The 18601-nt window shown below is 44.4% G+C and overlaps 1 protein-coding gene across 5 annotated transcripts in view; it reads right to left on the reverse strand.

The window, feature by feature from the left end:
• Nucleotides 1–18601, reverse strand: part of RAB7A (RAB7A, member RAS oncogene family) — a 76727-nt gene that overhangs the window by 32292 nt on the left and 25834 nt on the right. For 2 of the 5 annotated variants that reach the window (XM_021069434.2, XM_021069435.2), the window contains exon 2: nucleotides 3256–3337. The exons of the other annotated variants lie outside the window; for them this stretch is intronic. The gene's annotated coding sequence lies outside the window, so the exon portion shown is untranslated. The remainder of the gene's footprint in view (nucleotides 1–3255; nucleotides 3338–18601) is intronic. 5 annotated transcript variants of the gene reach the window in all.

Raw genomic sequence — 18601 nt, forward strand, 5'->3', positions numbered from 1 at the left:
GGGAGCGGCCCAAGAAATAGCAAAAAGACAATAAATAAATAAATAAATAAATCTACTTTAAAAAAAAAAAAAAACTCACTAGGACAGAGAAACAATTAGCGGAAAAATCTTAAAAGGCCTTGGGGTCAGGGGGTGGGGGGATGTACTTGGGTTGTGGGATGGAAATCCTATGAAACTGGATTGTGATGATCATTACACAACTACAGATGTGATAAATTCATTTGAGTAATAAAAAATAAAATTAAATTTTAAAACATTTTAAATAATAATAAATAAATAAATAAAAAGGCCTTGGGGTCAGAAGAGAGATGCAATAATGAAAAATAGTCTAGAAAGACTGGTCTAAACCTGTGCTGTTCTACACAGCAGTTATTAGCCACAGCTGGAAACTTAAATGAAACCAAATGAAATCAAATACAGTCCCTCAGCCAATGGCTAGCACCTTCCACACTGCACGGTGTGGACATGGAACATTTCTATCCTCACACAAAGGTGTATTCTATGGTGCTGGTCTAAATAATCTGGAGGATTCTACTAGAACAGATGGTCCTCAAACATCTCAAACATTTGGACGCAGCTACAATATGCGAGTCCCAGGCCAGGGATCAACCCCATGCCACTGAAGTGACCTGAACCACAGCAGTGAAAATGCCGGATCCTTAATCCACTGAGCCACATGGGAACTCCTATTATTCGTTTTTGCTACTAATCATTCAATCCATCTTCTTTCACTCTTGAAAACACAGTAAAGATTCTAGTTCTTCAAGGGCAAACTTGATGTTATTAGTTAACATTTGAATTTTTCATTAGGATACTACAAGAAGATACTGGCTGCATCCTAACTACGTCAAAATATTTGTAACACTGGTCCAAGCAGACCAGGAGTGTCCAAACACTGTATTAGGTCCTTTGTAACCCAAGAGATGGAGGTTCGGTTAATGGTTTCAAAACATGCAATACAGTGAACATCAGCAACATTAAGGACCAGAAACACATCACACTGATTAACGGGAATGGTTTTGACAGATTCCTTGCCTTAGGAAGGTAAAATTACAAAAATGTCACTCAAATCTTAAAAGCCTTCTCTGATGAGGTATGGAAGTCTGACAGTGGTAGATAGTCTCACAAGGTCCTGTTTAGGAAATGAATGCAGTTTTGTCAGTACTCAAGTACTCCTTTAAGAACCATGGTGAAGTGAGGTATTTCACATGGCTAGATTTACTCTCCCAAACAATTTCTTCCTGATCACTTCCCAAATCAAGATGCCAAAATAAAAGAAATCCAGTCAGGCAAGTAATCTGTCTCCACACTTGGAATTTTTTTAAAGCTCAAAGCAAGTACAGCACAGAATGCAAACAACAGTATCATGCCTGCTGAGGTTAGATGACAAGAAGTCAACTCCCACTACTCATGCGATGCCCCACCCTGAGCTCCCCCACAGGGAAACCCAGGTGCTGCGGGAGGTACTATCACTAAGGAAAAGGAGGAAAGAGGTCAAACAGGCAGATGAAGAGCCAGGGACCTTTCCCCCTAAACAGAGGAAGGCTGGAAACCAGGTGAACATAGGCGCAGCCAGAGCCCACAGGAGGGTGGCCCTCCAGTCACCATGTTACACAAGCAGTGGCCAAAGGCCAGGCTGAGAGATTGAGGCTGCTGCTGTAGCACCACCTCTCCAGCACTCCTCATCTTCTTCAACAACAAGCCCCAACCTGGACTTTCCCTGCAGGGGGGCCAACCTGCTCAACATGTAACTAGAGGGCAGAAAGGCTGCTGGCTCTCAGGGAACTTTAATTCCAAAGATGTCCCAGGTGAAGACTGGTTTGTTTCTTCTAAAAAATGAATGTCTGATTTCAACTTTTGTTCAGGTCACACCACCTCAATCTCTCTCTCTCCAAAGAATAAAATCAAGGGAAGAAGATCAAAGAGCACTCACCTCTGACACTGCAACAGGGACGGAGGAGTTACCCAAGGGGGAATACAAGTTAGAGCAGCAAACTCTTGCCCAACATTTAAGGGTTTACAGGCATCTGTCTAAATCTTAGTATTGCTTCCAAGCTAGATACTAGGAATACAAGAATACCAGGAGCCTGCTATCTATTCAAGGACTGTCATCCTCAGGACAGATACCTGAAGCAGAAAATTGGTCAGATTTTATTTTTATTTTTTTTTTGCTTTTTAGGGCCGCATGCGCGGCATACGAAGGTTCCCAGGCTAGGGGTCAAATCAGAGCTACAGCTGCCGGCCTACACCACAGCCACAGCAGCACGGGATCTGAGCCGCGTCTACACCACAGCTCATGGCAACGCCAGATCCTCAACCCACTGAGCAAGGTCCGGGATTGAACCCACAACCTCATGGTTCCTAGTCGGATTCATTTCCTCTGTGCCACAACAGAAAATCCCCAAGTACATCAGCTTTAACATAACAACTACATTTCATACCACGTCATCAAAGTCTACTGAGCTTAATATGTAAGTACTGGGGCTCCAATTCACAAAGTCTTCCCAGCAGAAACGTTTTTAAACAAGTGTTCAAAACCTTCAATGTGAAGAAAAAAATGTAAAGAGAACAGCATTATATAAGTGCCATATTCTGTACGGACACTTGCAATTAAAGAGTATGGGATGCCTCCAATGGGAAACAACAAATTTCTTAGACTCTGAACTCTAAGAGTAATTTCTTCTGGGCTATTTCGCTCTTGGGTTTCACTGCTTTTAACCAGCTGGATGTTGCAGAGGTGATGGCAGGACAAATGAATTCTATCTGGACAAACTGCTGTAGAAAAGCCAGTTTTGTGTGTATTTGCATGTTCTTTCAAAACTACTCACCAACCAGACCAACCAGTACATCTGTTCTTCGTATTTTTTTTGAACTGGTTGGGTACTTCCCCCGGCTTTCCTCAATTAATGGAGTTAAACAAAATCTTTGACGTGCTCGTTTCACATTTAAATGAGTCATGATCTACCTTTTCTTGAAAATTATCTTTTAACAATACCTGTCACCTAGATTTAACAGCCAACATTTCCAACGTTTTAAACATTGTGGTTCATCTTCAGAGGCAGAGTGCAGGACTCAGAACTTGAAGACTGACAGCTTCCTAACAGGCTACAGCTGTCACACAAAGGCCAGTCAGAATGCTATGGCTTCAGGGGTGATCCCAATAATTTTCCCTATAGGGCTCAGATCTGCTCTGCAGTCAGATGTCAGGGCTTGAGATTTAAAGGCTCTAGTTCATGTCAGCGCTCCGAAACATACCAGTTGTGCAAGCTGAGATCAGTAATTTGTTCTCCTTGGCCCTTATACTGAATTCCCAAATCTGTAGAAGGCAGATGTGTTCCTGTGAGGATGAGAAAGAACATGTGGAGGAGCCAGAGAGCAATGACTGGTACATCAAGTGGTTGCTTATTATTGTTAAGCTCAGTGCCTATACTTTCCAAATTCCTGAAGCCACAATTGGCTCCTGGTGAAATGGAATGAGCCCCTTATTAATCCAGCACAACATTCTCCAATTCAGTGTGCTATGGCACTCTTTGTCCTCTGACCAGTAAAATCTCAGAACCTTTTTTTTTTTTTTTTGGTCTTTTAGGGCCACACCTGCAGCATATGGAACTTGCCAGGCTAGGGGTCCGATCAGAGCTGCATCTGCTAGCCTACACCACAGACGCAGCAACACAGGATCCGAACCATGTCTGCAACCTACACTACAGCTCATGGGCACGCTGGATCCTTAACCCACTGAGCGAGGCCAGGGATCAAATCCTCATCCTCATGGATGCTAGTTGGGTTCTCTAACTGCTGAGCCACAATGGGAACTCCCTCCAAACCTATTTTAGCCTCCACCCTTCCTGCTGAGATGAGCCCCACGACTGAGTGAAACTTCCACCAAATACAGAGCCTAAAATTAAGACATACTCTTTCTTGGAGTTCCTGTTATGGCTCAGTGGTTAAAGAACCTGACTAGTATCCATGAGAATGCAGGTTTGAAGTCTGGCCTTGCTTAGTGGGTTAAGGATCTGGTGTTGCTGTGAGTTATGGTGTACGTTGCAGACATGGCTCGGATCCCATGTTGCTGTGGCTGTTTGTGTAGGCCAGCAGCGACAACTCTGATTTGACCTCTAGCCTGGGCACTTCCACATGCTGCAAGTGAGGCCCTAAGAAGCAAAAAAAAAAAAAAAAAAAAAAAAAAAAGGCAAAAGAAATGAGCTTCTACAGCAAAAAAAAAAAAAAAAAAAAAAAAAAAGGCAAAAGAAATGAGCTTCTACAGTTTATTGGTGCCTCAGGGGGCACCAATAAGCCTCAGTCAGTCCCCCTTTGCTGGAGCACAAATGGCAAATATGGGAGTTTAAACATACCCCCAAGTGTGCATCGACTGATGAACACAGAACAAGTTACAAGTAAGCAATGTATTTGGTCCCTCTGGGACTAAAATATCAAAGACGGAGAGGAGATGCGAAACCCTGAGACGTCCCACTGTCACAATGCTGGGTGGCAGGGAAGTGCTGTGAGCGCCTTGGCTTCACGTGCATCCCTACCCCTGGAGCAGCAGCTCCTCTAGCCACAGCTTTCCCACTTTTCCAACTCAGTCCCTTTCCAGCACTCCAGACAGTTCTAACTCTTGCCAGTTACATGGTTTTAACTGGAATGACCTTCCTGCCCTTCTCACCATCTGATTCTCACACTCACTCACCTCTCCTGCCTAAGCAACGTCTTCTAAAATAAAGGAGAGCTCCCGCTGCAGCACAATGGGATCAGGGGCATCTCTGCAGTGCCAGGACACAAATTTGATCCCTGGCCTGGCGTGGTGTGTTAAAGGATCTGATACTGCTGAAGCCAAGGCATAGGCTGAAAGTGTGGTTCAGATCTGAGCCCTGGCCTGGGAACTCCATATGCCATGGGCTGGCCAAAAAACAAACAAAAATAAGTAAATAAAAAGTAAAAATAAATAAATATAATAAAATGAAGAAGGCTCTAGGTTTTCAGTAGTCCACTCTACCTAGACATCCACAAATGCAAAAATTTCACATGAACTCTGATGTGCTCCATGGAACACAGGGGCTTAAACACTGACAGCCTCAGTATACAACAAACACTTGCCTCCAGAGAACAGGATCTAGCCAGTTGTTTAAAAAGTTTCAAATCAAGGAAACTAAATCACCAGTTGTAGCATAAAGAAGGATATACCAAGAAGCACTGGGTAAACCCTGTCATGGCAAACAGAAGACAGGTCATTCAGCTGAGCAGTTAAGTCTAAGACTCAACTCAATGTACCAAGAGTCCTTTCTGCAGTCATGACTTTAGAAGTTACCAAAAATGTTACAAAGTGTAAATTCTGATGAGCAAGATTATTTCATTAAAAAGTGAATGTTTCGGAGTTCCCGTCGTGGCGCAGTGGTTAACGAATCCAACTAGGAACCATGAGGTTGCAGGTTCGGTCCCTGCCCTTGCTCAGTGGGTTAACGATCCAACGTTGCCGTGAGCTGTGGTGTAGGTCGCAGACGCGGCTCGGATCCCGCGTTGCTGTGGTTCTGGCGTAGGCCGGCAGCTACAGCTCCGATTCGACCCCTAGCGTGGGAATCTCCATGTGCCACGGGAGCGGCCCAAGAAATGGCAAAAAGATAAAAAAATTAAATTAAAAAAAAAAAGAATGTTTCACATAATTCCTCACCTTAAAGTCCATAATTAGAGTAAAACAATTAGTGCCGGTTACTTTTTTTTTGTCTTTTGTCTTTTTAGGGCCACACCCTCAGCATATAGAGGCTCCCAGGCTAGGGGTCTAATCGGAACTGTAGCTGCCAGCCTGCACCACAACCACAGCAACGCCAGATCCGAGCCACATCTGCGACCTACACCACAGCTCACAGCAACGCCAGATCCTTAACCCACTGAGTGAGGCCAGGGATTGAACCTGTGTCCTCAGGGATGCTAGTCAGGTTCATTAACCACTCAGCCACTACAGGAACTCCTTCAATATCTTTTAATAACCCATAATGGAAAAGAATATCTATGTGTGTATAACTGAATCACCTTGCTGTACACATGAAGCCAACACATTTTAAAATTAAAAAAAAAGAGTAGAAGGAATACAGAAGAAATGCTTGAAATGACTTAAAGAAACATCTTGCAACTCAATGAAAACAAAGTCAGGTAAAGATCATCAATGATGCTGACAGCACGTAAGTAAAATGTGGGTGGGGAACTAAAGATCCATGTGGTACCAAACTATCACCCACAAGTAACTTCCTAGTCACAGAGGTCAGGAGAGAAGAGCAGTAATACAGCTGTGACCATCTTAATAAAGTGATTAAACTTATCTTCACTGATAAGATGATCAGACATTACAAAGTAGTCTTGTCAAAAACGTGTAACTGTTACTCAAGCTTTCAGATCCAGCTTCCAGTTCACAAGAAACACTTTCAACACCAAAGGATACAGCCAGCCAAACCTAAGAGGTGGGACATTGTGTTAAGACAAGTAGCTTCATCTTTTCACAGTTAAAGGTAATCACACAAAAGGAAGAAGAGACCACATTCGAGATAAAATGTGGTCTGATAAAATTTCGTAGAAGTGTGCGTTTATGTACTGTAGGATTTTAGTGACTTTTCATGTTTGGAACTTTTCATATTAGAGCATTTTACAAAGAGCCAGCTATTCCACATTAGAGGAGCGGCCTCAGGAGGCAGTGCAGTTAGGCCCGCTCTCTGATCAGGTCATAACCTGCTTAAACAGCTTCTGATACTCGCCCTCCAAACTCCTCACCAGCACCACGGATGTCAGGCCTATCAAGGAAAACCAACCTAAGAAATGTCTCAAACAGGAGTTCCCATCATGGCTCAGTGGTTAACGAATCCGACTAGGAACCACGAGGTTGCAGGTTTGATCCCTGGCCTCGCTCAGTGGCTTAGGGATCCAGCATTGCCGTGACCTATGGTGTAGGTTGCAGACGTGGCTTGGATCCTGAATTGCTGTGGCTATGGCGTAGGCTGGCAGCTACAGCTCCGATGAGACCCCTAGCCTGGGAATCTCCATATGCCGTGGGTGCAGCCCTAGAAAAAGACAAAAGACAAAAGACAAAAAAAAAAAAAAAAAGACATGTCTCAAACAGAACTTTCCAAAGTACTTCAGGTGTGCTCCACCAGTAAACACCTCCTCTCTAGCCAAGAAGGTCCTTGCTACCATTTTTTAACTATTTTTTCTTTTTGTCTTTCTAGGCTGCACCCCTGGCATATGGAGGTTCCCAGCCTAGAGATCCAATTGGAGCTGTAGCTGCCTGCCTACATCAGAGCCACAGCAACTTGGGATCTGAGCCGCATCTTCGACCTACACCACAGGCCCACAGCAAGGGCGGATCCTCAACTCACTGAGTGAGGCCAGGGATGGAACCTGCATCCTCATGAATGCTAGTTGGGTTCGTTAACCCCTGAGCCACGATGGGAACTCCGCTACCATTTTTAATTTAAGTAATCCTTCCTGGAGTTCCCCGCGCAGCAGAAATGAATCTGACTAGGAACCATTAGATTGCAGGTTGGATCCCTAGCCTTGCTCAGGGGGTTAAGGATCCAGCACTGCCGTGAGCTGTGGCATAAGTCACAGACATGGCTTGGATCTGGTGTTGCTATGACTGTGGCGTAGGCCAGCAGCTGCAGCTCCAATTGGACCCCTAGCCTGGGAAGCTCCATATGCTGCGGGTGCGACCCTAAAAAGCATAAAATAAACAAAGTAATCCTTCCTGACACTATATAATTCTATCTTGTTTCTGCTTTTACTTATTCTGTCTTTTTTTGGCCGTGCCCACAGCATGCAGAAATTCCCAGGTCAGGGACTAGACCCACACCACAGCAGAGACACGGGCCTCTGCAGGACAACGCCAGATCCTTAACATGCTGCACTAAAATGAAACCCCTTTTTGTTTTTGGAGAAGTGTGTTTGAGACTTCAGAAAGTTAAGAAAACACGCAGGGTGGGGGTGGAGGGTTGTAATAAGGAATAAATGACGTAGCCTACTTAGTTCACTGAGGAGAAGGGCTTGAAAGGAAATGAACATCAGTAAACACTATAATTTCTGGGGAAAACTGAGCAGAAACCCTTCAAGGTTCCACTTTCCCTTCTCCTGTCCCGTCCTTTAGCCTTTTTCATCTTTAATCTCCACACAGCAAGGCCACCTGTGGCCTAGGACATACCAACTCACTACTTTTAGCTAGGCATTGCCAAGAGGACTGCCCTCCTTCAAATTTATATCAGCATGAAGTTATGGAAAGTATTCTTATTCCATTATAATTTATATATTATAATGTATGTGGTAAAGTATCCAGAACATAAAATTTACCATTTTAACCATTTTTAAGTATATAGTCAGTGGCATTAAGTACCATGAAGTTTATTTTCAACAATGTGGTTTAAATCTCACTGAAGGTGCCAAGTGCAGGGGAGGGCAATGGTTAGTGAGGCACAGGCCCCATGATTCCTGCACAGTAAGACACAACGTCTGCCCATGAGGACAATGCCACAGGCTGACAGGCATCAATAGAAGTGAAAATACTAAGTGCCTGACTGCTTTTCAGTAATGCCTAAAAGAGTGACTCACTCAGATTTCTAGTTCAGTGTCCTGAGTTCTGTATAGTCAGACCCTATCCATGTAATTTAACTTAAAATCAAGTCATTTTTTATTTTTATCTTTGGCCATGCCTAAGGCCAAACAAACAAATTAAGATTATCGGTTGACCGCTGTCACTCTGTGGTAGAAGCGCCTCCTTTTTCCAGAATAGGGATCTACTGTGTAGAACCAAGTCATGAAGATCTAAATAAAGGACTGCCAGCTCAGAGGTCAGGTCATGCCAATCTGGACAGACAGCCCTTGGTGTGCACAGCCTGTTCCGAGGCTGGAGACGGGGGAACAGATGCACTTCTCAAGCACCTGCATGGGGCCAAAAGCTAGAATGCAAAGAAATCTGAGCCAGGCTCCATTCCCAGCTCATTTTAATGGGACACTTCATAAGTGAACAGTAAGTTACGTGCTGTGTAATAAGTACACAGTCAAGACTTTTTCCTAAAAACAGGATATGAGGAAATAAACAGACATCGATGTTATATACACATCTATAAAACCTGCCATCTTTGAAGTTTTAAAATAGCAAGCATATATTACCTTTGTAATTAAAAGAAACTCTTAACACAAAGGGAGTGGGGAGTGATAGGAATTTCCACATCTGCACCTCAATATTCTTCCTCATCTGCAGGAGAGACTTAGGGTTGTAGGGAGGATTCCAGAGGGAAGTAAATAAACAATAAAACACCAGCTATGATGGAAAAAATAAAAATCATTAAAAAAATAAAAACAAAACCCTTATAAACAAAACCCTTTAAAAAAAAAAAAAAAAAAAAAAACAGGAATGCACCTCTCCCAAAGCCACTATGGGGTGGGCAGGAGAGAGTGATGAGATTTTGCTTTGCTCCCCCTACAAAGAGGATTATACTAGAAAAGATTTCAAAGTTACCATCAGTTGCATATGTGTGACCAAGTGTTTCCCTGCAGCTCTCACTAGCCTTTTGTTTTTATATCTCACTTGTGTTACAGTTGCTGAATGAACTTCTCCACGCTCACTCAAAGGTTGAACAATCAAAAATGTGCTGGCCAGGTGATGGTACTGACCTTGCCCATCAGAGCACACCCTGCCTTCCACCAATCGGAGCCTAGTTCTCTGACCTGTAAGAAGTGCTTATGAAGAGGTCATTGTAGTGGCCCTGGGGCTCGTCTCTAGGAAGAGTAACTCTCTCACTGTCCGACGGACTAGTTAGGGCTCTCCAGGGAACTGGACCATTAGGATGGAGAAACAGGACCTAAAGGTTCTGCCAGCACCATATAGTAGAAGCTCATGTTTCAACAGCTACATTCAAGTGAGATTTTAAATCTGTTATTAAGTAAACTTCACATATATGAGATTTATACATATGTAACAATGATCCGGCACTTAGATGTAATAAAGGAAGTGTCTCTCATGATTACAGAGGCGGAGGTGTCCTACGCTCTGCCATGTGAAGGCCTGAGAACCAGGTAAGAGGACAGTGTCAGATCCAGTGAAGACTGAGACAGGAGAAAACCTTCAGGTAGTGAATTATCTGACTCAGCCTTCTGGTCTACTCAGGCCTCCAGGGACTGGATGAGGGTAATCTCTTTGCTTGCTCTACAACACTCAGTGTTAACCCTATCTAAACCAAGGGTGCTTTAGGCAAACACCTGGGCATCCCTGGCTGGGTTAGGCTGATACAAAGCCAACCATGCACCAGGGCAGACAGGAAATAGTCGACCGACTGCCCTGCCCAGGCACCCATCCAGCTCTTCAGGCTGAGGACCAAGTGCCAAAGAGCAGACTAAGGTTTCAAAATACCTTGCTTCCATTCCAAAGGCAACGAAATATCCTCGGTCATCACTGACGTGTAGGTTTAAAGGGACTCAAACTGTGCCTACAAGATTTTGACAAAATAATCACATGGCTCACAAGATCACTGATGCACAGTTTGCTTCGGATAAATTTAGGACTATCACTGCTGAATAGTAACTAAAGGTGGAAACATACCAGTATCACACTGAAATGGAAAGGGCCGAACATTCCGTAACTACGAGGCTAGGTCCCTGAGCTTTTCCACCATCCCACACTGAGCTGCTGAGCATCCTTCCAGGTGGAGAAACACAACTTAATTTCATTCTTTTTAGGCAGGACAGCTGCTTTAGAATAGAGGTCCTCCATTCCCCAGCTGCTGTTTACCAGCCTTGATGTAACTATGAAATCACATTTCAAGGTCAGAGACCTGTCAGATGGTTTTATTTAGGAGACGAATTTGTTCAAAATAAGATACTGATCTTAATTTCCTCATGTGTAAGACCATCGCACTGTGGTACCACCATTATCTATTTCCAGAACTTTTTCATCAGGGCAAACAAATTCTGCTATGCAGATTAAGCAATAACTCCCCATTTCCTCCCGCAGCCCATGGTAATCTCTAGTCCACTTTCTGCCTCTGAAATTGCCTTTTCTAAATAGCTCTTTTAAGAAAAGAGCGTCTTAAGCGTCTTACGCTCTTAGAGCGTAGGATCGTCCAGGAGTTCTCGTTGTGGTTCAGCAGGTTAAGAACCTGATTAATATCCATGAGGATGCTGGTTCAATCCCTGGCCTCACTCTGTGGGTCAAGGATCCAGCGTTGCAGTGACCTGTGGCGTAGGTTGTGGATGTAATACAGATCCCAAGTTACTGTGGCTGTGGCAGGCAGCTGCAGCTCTGATTCAACCCCAGGCCTGGGAACTTCCATATGTTGCAGATGTGGCCCTGAAAAAAAGAAAAAGAAAGTGAGATTGTCTAATATTTGTTTCTTCCAGTCTGGCTTACCTCACTTGGCATGTTTTCAAGGTTCACCCATGTTGCAGCCCACATCAGAACTTCACCCCATTAGATGGTAAACAATGTACCACTGTGTGGATATACCATATCTGCTTATCCATTTATCAGCTGGTGAGTTCTCTCTACCTTTGGACCGCTGTGAATAATTCTGCTGTGAGCAACAGTGTTATGTGTATCCGTTAGATAACAAACTTTGTGGGTATACAACTCAGTGTCAGGACATGTGGTAATGCTGTTTAACATTCTAAGGAACATAGCCCCAGCACCATTTTACATTCCTACCAGCAATACACAAAGTTCCCAATTTCTCTACATCCTCGCCAACACCTATTTTTTGCATCTTTAAAAATAAGCCATCACAGTCTATGTGTAGTATGTCACTGTTGATTTAAGTTTCCCTAACAACCAGTGGTGCCAAATACTTTTTGTATATGGATCAGCCATTTGCATATCGTCTGCAGAGAAATGTCTATTTGGGTCCTAAGCCCATCTTTATTTGTTCCTTTTTTTTAGGGCTGCACCCACAGCATATGAAGGTTCTCCGGCTAGGGGTCAAATCAGAGATGCAGCCGTTGGCCTACACTGCAGCCACAGCAATGCCAGATCCAAGCCACATCTGTGACCTACACCACAGCTGATGGCAATGCCAGATCCTTAACCCACTGAGCAAGGCTAGAGATCAAACCTGCATCTTCATGGATACTAGTCAGATTTGTTTCCACTGAGCCACGACGGGAACTCATCTTTATTCAAATCGCTTGTTTTCTGTTGTCAAATTGGAGGGGTTTTAAATATGCATTCTGAATATTAAACCTTATCAGATATGATTTAAAGTGTCTTCTCCCATTCTGTGGGTCGTCCTTTTACTCTTTTTTTTTTTTTGGTTGTGCACATGGCATATGGCAGTTCCTGGGCCAGGGATTGAACCTGTGCCTCAGTTTCAACCCAAGCTGCTCCACTGACAATGCCAATCCTTAACCCACTGCCCCACAAGGGAACTCTGTCTTTTTACTCTCAATAGCGTCCTTAGAAACACAAATTTTTAGTTTGGATGAAGTCCAATTTATATATTCTGTTGTTGTTGTTGCCTGTGCCTTTGGTGTCACAAGCACAGAATCACTGCCAAACCCAATGTCATGTTTTTCCCTGTTTTCTTCTGCGAGTTTTATAGTTTTAACTATAGATTAGGTCTTTTGATTGAGATGACTGATTAGTTTTGATTTATTTTTTGTATATGGTGACAGGTCAGGGTCCAAATTCTTCTTCAGGGTAGATGTTTTCTCAGCACCATTACCATTTGTTGAAGACACTGTCCTTTCACCACTGAATGTATTTAGCATCTTTATGAAATTCAATTCACCATGTATGTGAAAGTTAATCTCTGGGCTCTCTACTCTGTTCCACTGGTTTACATGTGTATCCTTAAAGCAGAACTATAGTTTTGATCCCTGTAGCTCTGTAGTTAAGTTTTAAAATCACAAAGTGGGAGAGCTCCAATCTTGTGCTTTCAAAATTATTTTGACTATTCAGGGCCCCACGATTTTCTCTGTGAATTTTAGGATGGGTTTTTCTACTTCTGCAGAAAGCATCACTGGGGTCTTGGTAAGGACTGCACTGTATCTGTATACGGCTTTGGGCGGTGTTTTCTCATTCATGAATGTTAGCTGTCTCTCCATTTGCTTACATTGTCTTTAATTTCTCTCGGCAATGTTTTAGAGTTTTTAGCTTACAAGCCTTTCTCATCTGCATTAAATCTACTCCTAGTTATTTTATTCTGTTTGATACTACTGTACATAGAATTGTTTCCTTGCTTTCATTTTTGGAATGTTCATTTTTAGTACACAGAAGTACAGCTGGTTTTTGGGTGTTCATTTTCTATCCTGAAACTCTGTTTATTAGCTCTAACAGGTTTTAAATTTTTATAAAATTTTTTGATATGAAATCTTTAGAGTACTGTACATACAACATAATGGATATATTCTTTCCTTTCCAATCTGGATGTCTTTTTTCTTGCAGAGCTACTCTGGCTAGAACTTCCAGGGCTGATCGGAACAGAAGTGGTAAAGTGGGCATCCTTGTTTTGCTGCTTACCTTACAAACAAAATTATTAGTCTTTCACCACTGAGTATTAACGTTTACTGTGGGTTTTCCACATACGGCTTTTATTAAGTTGAGGTAATTTCCTTTTATTTCCAATGTTTTAAATGTTTTCCTCATGAAAGGGTATTGAATTGTGTCAAAGGCTATTTCTACATCAATTGAGATGATATTTTTTTCCCCTTTCATCCTGTTAATATGGTGTATTAATGATCACTGTTTGGCTGTGGAACCATCCTTGCATTCCAGGAATAAACTTTGCTTGGTCATAGTATATAATCCTTTTACTTTGCTGCTGAATTTGATCTGCTGGTACTTTCTTGAGGATTTTACATCATTGTTCATAATGGAAAATGATCTGTAGTTTTCGCTTTTTTAGTGTTTGTTTGGCTTTAGTATTGCAACAATGATGGCCTCATAGAATGAGTTAAGAAAGGCACCCCCCTTCTTGATTTTTGGGAAGAATGTGAGAACGATTGGTATTAGTTCTTTAAATGTTTGTTAGAATTCACCAGTGAAGCCATTAAGTCCAGGGCTTTGCTTTGCTGAGAGGTTTTTGATAATGAAATTCAATCTCCCAGCTTGACAACAAGTTATGATGCTATTTGCTATTTAGTTTTGGCAGTTTGCGTGCTTCTTGGAATTTGTCAATTTCATCCAGGCTATCCAATTTGTTGGCATAGAAATGTTCATAGGATTCTCTCATAATTCTTTTTTTATAGAATGGGCAGTAACATCCCTTCTTTCTTTTTTTTTTTTTAATGGCTGTACCCACAGCATATGAAGTTCCTGAGCCAGGGATCAGATCTGAGCCATAGTTGCTAGCTACACCACAGATGTGGCAATGCTGGATCCTTTAACCCACTGTGCCAGACCAGGGATCCTGGCCCACTGTGCCAGCCCACAGTGTCCTGGCGCTGCAGAGACACTGCCAATCCCATTACACCACGGCAGGAACTCCTGTGTATTTACTTTTACCAAAGACGTTCACTTGCTCACAGGCTTTGGGTTACTGTCCACTGCCTTTCATTTCAACTGGCAGGATGCCCTGCATTACAGGCAGGTCTGGTAGCAAAGACCTTCCTCAGTCTTGGCTTCTCTGGGAAGCTTTCAGTTTCACCCTCATCTCTGAGGGACAGTTTTGTTAGAGAAAAGATTCTTGGTTGACAGCTTTTTTCCTTCAACATTTTGAATTCATCAACCCAAGCCATCTGGCCTCCAAGGTCATGAGAAATTTACTGATAATCATTATTTGATATTTTCCTCATTTTTCCTTGAAATAAAAATTTAGTTAGTATTGTTAGTATAGTTAGCACAGTTAGTATACCTCAGGTATACAGCAGGCATACCTCAGATATTGTGAGCAATCTTGATTCCATACTACTGCAATAAAGTGAATACCATAATAAACGAAGTCAACATGAACTTTTTGGTGCATACAAAAGTTAAGTTTACAGGAGTTCCCACTGTGGCACAATGGGATTAGCAGCATCTTTGCAGCACTAGGACACAGGTCCCCAGCCTAGCACAATGGGTTAAAGGATCCAGCATTGCTACAGCTGCAGCAAGGTCACAGCTGTGGCTCAGATCTGATCCCTGACCCAGGAACTCCATATGCCATGGGGCAGCCAAAAAAGAAGAAAAAAAAGTTATATTTACACTATACTGTAATCTATTAAATGTGCAATTAACACCATGAAGCATTATGTCTAAGAATATGTACCTGCCTTAATTTAAAAATATTTTAGCAGTTCCCATCGTGGCTCAGCAGGAATCAGACTAGGAACCATGAGGATGCAGGTTCGATCCCTGGCTTCGTTCAGTGGGTTAAGGATCTGGCATTGCTGTGAGCTGTGGTGTAGGTCACAAACATGGCTCAGTGCTGGCTTGCTGTGGCTGTGGCTGTGGCTGTGGCATAGGCCGGCAGCTGCAGCTCTGATTAGACACCTAGCCTGGGAACCTCCACATGCTGCAAGTGAGGCCCTGAAAAGCAAAAAAAAAAAAAAAAAAGAAAATAATAGTTACAAAAATAAAAATATTTTATTACTAGAGTTTCCATCGTGGCTCAGTGGTTAATGAACCCAACTAGTACGCACAAGGACATGGGTTTGATCCCTGGCCTCACTCAGTGGGTCAGGGATCCAGTGTTGTCACGAGCTGTGTGGTTTAGGGCACAGACACGACTCAGATCCTATGTGGCTGCAGCTGTGGTCTAGGCCGGCAGCTGTAGCTCCGATTATACCCCTAGACTGGGAACCTCCATATGCCACAGGTTCGGCCCTAAAAATTAAAAAAAAAAATTAGATATACTAACCATCATCTGAGCATTCAGCAAATCATAATCATTTTGCAACACTAACAGGGATTACTGATCACAGATCACCGTAACAAATACAATAATAATGAAAAGTTTGAGGAGTTCCTGTTGTGGCACAGTGGAAATGAATCCGACTAGGAACCCTGAGGTTGCAGGTTCAATCCCTGTCTCACTCGGTGGATTAAGGATCTGGCGTTGCCAAGCTGTGGTGTAGGTTGCAGATGCAGCTCAGATCTAGCGTTGCCGTGGCTGTGGCGTAGGCCAGCAGCTACACCTCCGATTGGACCCCTAGCCTGGGAACCTCCATATGCCGTGGGTGGGGCCCTTAAATAACAAAAGACAAAAAAAAAAAAAAAAAAAAGTTTGAAATATTTCAAGAATTACCAAAATGTGGCCCAGAGACTTGAACTGAGCAAACACTATTGGAAAAATGGCACCCACAGACTTGCTCGACAGAGGGTTGCCACAAACCTTCAATTTGTACAAAAGCACATTATCTTTTTTTTTTTTTTTTTAATGGCCACACCAGTGGCATATGGAAGTTCCAGGCCAGGGACTGAATCTGAGTCACAGCTATGGCCTAGGCCGAACCTTTAACCCACAGAGTAGGGTTGGGGATTGAACCCGAGCCTCTGCAGACCCAAGCCACTGCAGCTGGATTCTTAACCCACTTTGTCACAGTGGGAACTCCAAATGCATGTTACTTTTAAAGCTCAAAAAAGCAACTGCAATAAAACAAGGTAGCTAATAAGCACAGTTAGCAATGGTAGTAATTGTAGTTAGTATGAGTTAGCATAGTTAGTATTGTTAGCATAGTTATTTAGCACTGTTAGTATCATTAGTATTAGCACTGCTGTTTGGTGCTGTCTGTAAGTGTAGTTAGCAGTGTTAGTTAATATCATCAGGCAGCACAGTAGGGGTGCAGGGCGGTTTTATATCACCAAACATCATAAAATTCTCCCAAGCAACTGGCTGGAAGAGACCCGATGGACCATGGACAGGACCACGGCCACAGACAGAGGCCTGGGGCACATCTGCTGCTAGTCTTAGCCCTTCAGCTTTGCCACCAGGAGGGGACTGAATCGGGGACTCAGAGCCAGGAAACCTTCTGAGGACAAAATGAGCGTGAAACTGCAGGCTTGGGCCTCGGCACAGGGCTCATGGGCAGAGAAGCCTCTGATCCCCATGCAGCTCTCGGCCAGAGGAGGACCAGGAGTCAGGGAAGAAGGCCAAAGACCTGCCAGGCCCCCACCCAGCCCAGAGGCGAGGACCACCGCCTCCAGCCCCCTGGGGCCTCCCCTCCAACCACAGCACCAGCAGCAACAAGGGAGCCTCACAAAAACCAGAGGGTCAACCTGCTGGTGGGATCCCAGCCTGGTCCTCAGGGGGTGTGGGAAATCCCCCAACTTTATCTGAAAGCATCTGTGCTTCAGGCTGCTCAGCAAGAAGTGTCACAATCAAGTGAGCCCCGTGTGGTCCTTGTTGGATGGCAAGGAGGGCCAGGCCACACTCCCTGCATTGAGTGCAAAGCAGGAGGATGCTGAGCCCAGAGCCTGGCCGCAGTGCAGGAGGTGGGCCAGGGCTGGACACCACGGCTGTGGGCAGGAGCAGTGCAGGAAGGTCACGCCGTGTATGCAGGGAAGCCTGGGCAAGGGGACTTGGCCCAGTGGACGAGGGGGGTGTTCTCTGCACGGAATTCAAAGCAGGAGGATGTCTGGCACCTGCCAGGCCTTCAGACGCATCATATCCAGCAGCCTGGTGAGCAGGGGACAAGAGGAGAGGCCGCCCTGGCTGCAGGTCCGGCTCTTGGGCCCCACCTGGTGCAACTTCAGAGACTGGACGTCTTTCCCGGGGCACCTCCCCCAACTGCTCTTCTTCTATGTGGGGGAGGGGAAGGGTTTTTTTGGTCTTTTTGCCATATTTCTTGGGCCACTCCTTTGGCATATGGAGGTTCCCAGGCTAGGGGTCGAATCGGAGCTATAGCTGTCAGCCTACGCCAGAGCCACAGCAACGAGGGATCTGAGCTGCGTCTGCAACCTATACCACAGCTCAAGGCAATGCCGGATCCTTAACCCACTGAGCAAAGCCAGGGACTAAACCCGCAACCTCATGGTTCCTAGTCAGATTTGTTAACCAGTGAGCCACGACAGGAATTCCTCGGTTCTTCCAAATCGTGACAAGAACTTGGTGCTCCAGAAAGCTGCACCCAGAAGCTCTGTCCTGCATCCTCCACACAAAGGATCCGGGCTGTGTGCTCCAGTCTGAGAAGCACGGGGACACCGTATTTGGAGTCACCAGAACCAAACAGAATGACGACTGTGAAGAACTGTCCCACTACCTCCCAAGAGTCCCCACATGTGGTTCTGAAGGGAAAAAGCTGAGCCACACTCAGGACAGACGTGCAGACCCTGGATACTGCCCACCCACACTCATGCCCCCTAAAATCATCAGAGAGGCCGAGGGGAACTGGTGTCCTGCAGCCTGAGTTAATGATGACCAAGAGTCCATGACAGGATAGCAAACCCCCACAAGGTAGCCTGTGTGGGGTTAGAGGAGAGGAGATGGTCCCCCAGGGAGGCTTGGGGGTCACTTCCTGTGCAGCCGGCCTGAGTATCATGCAGAAGTCAGGCCTTTCCACTGTGACAGCTCCTCTGTATTACAGTGGCATGGAGCCATCCCTCTAAGAGGCCTGACAGAGGCCTGGCTATTCAGCAGCTTGAGGTTCTTGGGGAGCCTGACATCCCAGAGGTGCAGAGGCAAGAATGATGATGACAGACAGCAGTGCAGAGGGATGGAGA

Source organism: Sus scrofa, chromosome 13 (genome assembly GCF_054392235.1).
Source record: "Sus scrofa isolate SSC_HxYL_T2T_F1_AM1 chromosome 13, Sscrofa_HxYL_maternal_Yorkshire_Landrace_v2.0, whole genome shotgun sequence".
Classification (NCBI taxonomy): Eukaryota; Metazoa; Chordata; class Mammalia; order Artiodactyla; family Suidae; genus Sus; species Sus scrofa.